At 40.1% G+C, this 3867-nt stretch overlaps 1 long non-coding RNA gene across 1 annotated transcript; it reads right to left on the bottom strand.

Annotated features, from left to right (window-relative positions):
- Positions 1 to 436: 436 nt before the first annotated feature.
- Positions 437 to 3288, bottom strand: LOC105054499 (uncharacterized). The gene is made up of 4 exons (XR_012135569.1): positions 1153 to 3288; positions 856 to 942; positions 660 to 793; positions 437 to 579 (listed from the first exon to the last, which is right to left on the bottom strand). It is a non-coding gene; the product is annotated as an uncharacterized lncRNA (long non-coding RNA).
- Between the last annotated feature and the right edge of the window lie 579 nt (positions 3289 to 3867).

The following is a 3867-nucleotide window of genomic DNA, read 5'->3' as shown; positions in this document are numbered from 1 at the left end:
CACAAAGAATAAAAACAAGTTTTATTTGAACAATATTCTAAATAACCGCTTATCACACATAACATTGAAATAAGTGATGAATGAACCGATATTAATCAAGCCAAACAAATCGAAGTGATCTGGGCATCAACAAAAGGAAGGAGATACCTAAGCTCCCTCTTAGATATCTAAGCCATTTGATTTTAGACTTCTAGCTCCCTCTCAAACGAAGGAGATATCTAAGCCTCAGTCATAATCTACTAGCTAACAGTTTTGTGATTAAAGCGGCTAGTTGACTGCACATTAACAGAAAGCTACAGTCGGGTGAATGACAGATAACCTCAGCTTGCTGTGCCGCATTTTATTTTATAGAATCTGCTGGGCGATATCCCTCTATGATCCCAGCTAGTCCGCAAGGTCAAATTTGTTAGAACCACGCAAACTGGAGAAAAAAGGATCAAAAAATGACAAAAAAAAATCATTTATTTCTTCAGAGCATTCATCCTTTCTGTGAGGTAATAAAGTTTCGCGCTCCTAACTTTCTTCTTATCCAGGACCTTCATTTCCTTGACGTTCGGAGAGTATCTGTCAAAATTGACACTGCCAAAAAATGCCCATTTAGCACATGAATGCACACATGCCAGTGACCAAGTTCTTAAGAACTCAGAATTTTAACTCACAAGGGAAAAACAGATTCGATCCCAACACCAGCTACCAGTCGACGCAATCTAAATGTTGTATTTAGACCAGCAGTCCGCCTCGCTATGACAATGCCTTTTAAAACTGAAACTCGACGTTTGTTCTCAGGCACTTCCTGTTCAAATCATGGATCAACACAGAGCACAAGAGAGAATCAACTAATAAAGAATGTCATACCACTTATAGCTGAACGATAGATCCAGGCTTTATATCAGGAATTTCTCTATCAGCCTGTACTTTTTCCACTGCTTCTTTATCTAAAATCTGTAATTAGTACCAGAAACTATAAGAGTAATGATAATAAGAACAGCTATATCCTTCTAATGGGTTAATAATTCCAATCAATGCCTTCTAATTATGTTAAGTTGGACATTCCCATTTCCGTAAAAGCTGAAAATTATAAAGTTTCGTAAAACAAAAAGTAAAGCAAAATGCTAAAATAAAGCAATCTGGCATCCACCGCTTTAGGCTTACATTCATGATGTGCTTTGCTGTTTTATCAAGCCTTTTGAATTTAATGCGTTGAGGCTGATCTATATCAGGGGAGGCAGAACTATCTTGTCCCAAACATGTCTCTGGTTGACCCATAGTTGCTATGCCTTGGAAGAAAGATCTATTCCCAACAATGGCAGGTTGCTTGTGAAATGGTATTGTTGCTATGCTTCGGAAGAAACATCTATTCCCACCAATTGCAGATTGAAATATCCCATTTTGAAACGGTGCCCGCTCCTGGTGGATTTGCAGCTTGTTTCCCTGAAATAAGTAGACAAGAATCAAATATTTGAACTGCTAATTTTCCTTGATATCAAGGCAATGAAGGAAAAAGCAAAAATGCAATGAGCCAAACACAGAGTCATCATGGTAATCAAAATTATGATAACATACCACAGATCATATTTTACTGAAGATGAAAATTTTATCACTTTCAAGAACATTGGTGATGCCTCTAAATTTTAAATCCCACAATCATGGATAGTGGCAAGAAAGCTACGGGGTGAGTGGTCCATTTGGCACCACCTTGGTGGAGAGGACCAGCTGAAGAGACGGGAGAGAAAAGGGAGTGGAAGAGCGGGTTTTATAAAGGTTAGGTGTTTGATTTTTGAATCTCGGGCAGCTACCTTGAATGAGTGGCCCAGATTCTCTAGCCTTTATAATATATTCGGTAGAAATAAATGTAAATGTACACTTCAAAGTATCAAGTAGTCTTTCAGGCAGACCAGTCTAAGGCCTTGCATGCCTAACCAAAATAAAGTAGGGCCATGAATTTGTAACGTGGCCAAGGTCCAAAGCGCCTTTTTTTTTTTGTTTTTTCTAAGGCATGCTCAGCCCTGCTCAACAGGCCATGGGTTGGTCCAGGTCCATGGTAGCTCAAAGTGCTTGGACTGCCATGACCGCAACTTTAAAGAGCTTCAAAAAATGTGACATAAGGAAAATCAAAATGAAACAATTATTGAGATGGCAGATGTTATTGACAGTAAGAAATGGAGTTATATAGCTAAAAATACTAAGCAAAATCCTCAACAATTCCTTGTAAGTTTGGCATCTAATAGGATAAGGGGATGCAACCTCAAATAGGATCTTCCAATGATGCTTACTGGTAACATCGGCTAAAGTGCAAGCTTGACCAAAGAAAACATAAGAATAGCATATGGCTTGATCAGATGATTTAAGCATATCACAAACTCATATCAAACTCAAGCCAGGCTTAGGTATAAAATGTCTGGCATCTCGAATTTTTTGTCTGGATGTTGACTCCTAAGTTACATACATTAGCTCCACCCTCATGCATACAAGCTAACCACCAGAAGTATTTTAAAGCTGTTCCTCATATACATGGATTTTAAATTTTAGGTTTCAACATAAAATCTAGGATCAAACATAAAATTTGAGAAGGAATGAATCAAACTCTTGAATGATCAAACAACATCTAGATATTGACATTTTGAATTCAAAAGCTGCTTTTGGGAAAACACCAAAAAAAAAAAAAAAAACAAGCAAAAAGAAAGCGAATCACAAATTATTGTAACTGGTAGTGCATATGAACATGCCATAGATAAGTTTGTGATGGAAACTAATGGCCATCTAATGAAGGAACCCATGCATCATACGTCAATTCGAACACTTGCCCTATATTGTGAAGCAGCAGTAACTGGTTCGAGAAATAACACAAATCACAGATCAATCGACATTATATATAAGCATTCTTGAAATGCTAATTTTAACAAGGAATGTAACAATAAATGCGATGTTCTTTTCCCACAAGAAAAAAGAATAAAATCAGCTTCATGCCCCCAACTCTCCCATTCAGAAGGACATCAAACAGGAATACCATACCTACAAAAAATAATAGGAGCTATATTAATCTATAAGCAGTTAAAAGAAAATCTACCTTCCAAGAGGTTTTCATCAAGCAAATCGGCCGACGAATCAGCCAGACACAGTCCAGAAACCCAGACCGACATTATTAGCTAGAAAACTAGATTTATCCCATGCGAGGTTTCATCAAGCAAGGGATATAGGAGTGAATCACAAAATGGTTATTTTTCTTCTTTTTTTCTTAAAAAAAAAATCATCAAATGCTAGCATAGAAAAAATAATCAACAAAAAAATTGGAAAAGAAAATTGTTGGGTATAAAATACCCTCGGCCGAAGTTCTTGGCGGGATTGACCCTCACAAGTCTCTTCCAACTTCAACTGCTGGTAAGCCTTGTCCGGACTCCTACGGGAGCTGGACTTCGTCTTTGACATAAATTGCAGGAAGACTTCGCCCGAACTCCTACGGGAGCCGGGCCTCGTCCTCGACTTCAACGGCTGCGGACAGACTTCATCCGGACTCTTACGGGAGACGGACTCCGTCCGCGACTTCAACCGCAAGTAGACCTCGTCCGGGCTCCTACGGGAGCCGAGCTCCGTCCTCAACTTCAACTGCTGGTAAGCCTTGTCCGGACTCCTACAGGAGCCGGACTTCGCCTTTGACTTTAATTACAGGAAGACTCCACCCGGACTCCTATGGGAGCCGGGCCTCGTCCTCGACTCCAACGGCTGCGGACAGATTTCATCCGGACTCCTATTGGAGACGGACTCCGCCCGCGACTTCAATCGCAAGTAGACCTCGCCCGGGCTCTTATGGGAGCCGGGCTCCGTCCTCAACTTCAACTGCTGGTAAGCCTTGTCCGGACTCCTACGGGA

Source organism: Elaeis guineensis, chromosome 11, assembly GCF_000442705.2.
Source record: "Elaeis guineensis isolate ETL-2024a chromosome 11, EG11, whole genome shotgun sequence".
In the NCBI taxonomy this organism is placed as follows: Eukaryota; Viridiplantae; Streptophyta; class Magnoliopsida; order Arecales; family Arecaceae; genus Elaeis; species Elaeis guineensis.
The sequence above is the reverse complement of the archived record's forward strand: the minus strand, read 5'-3'. Positions and strand labels throughout refer to the sequence as shown.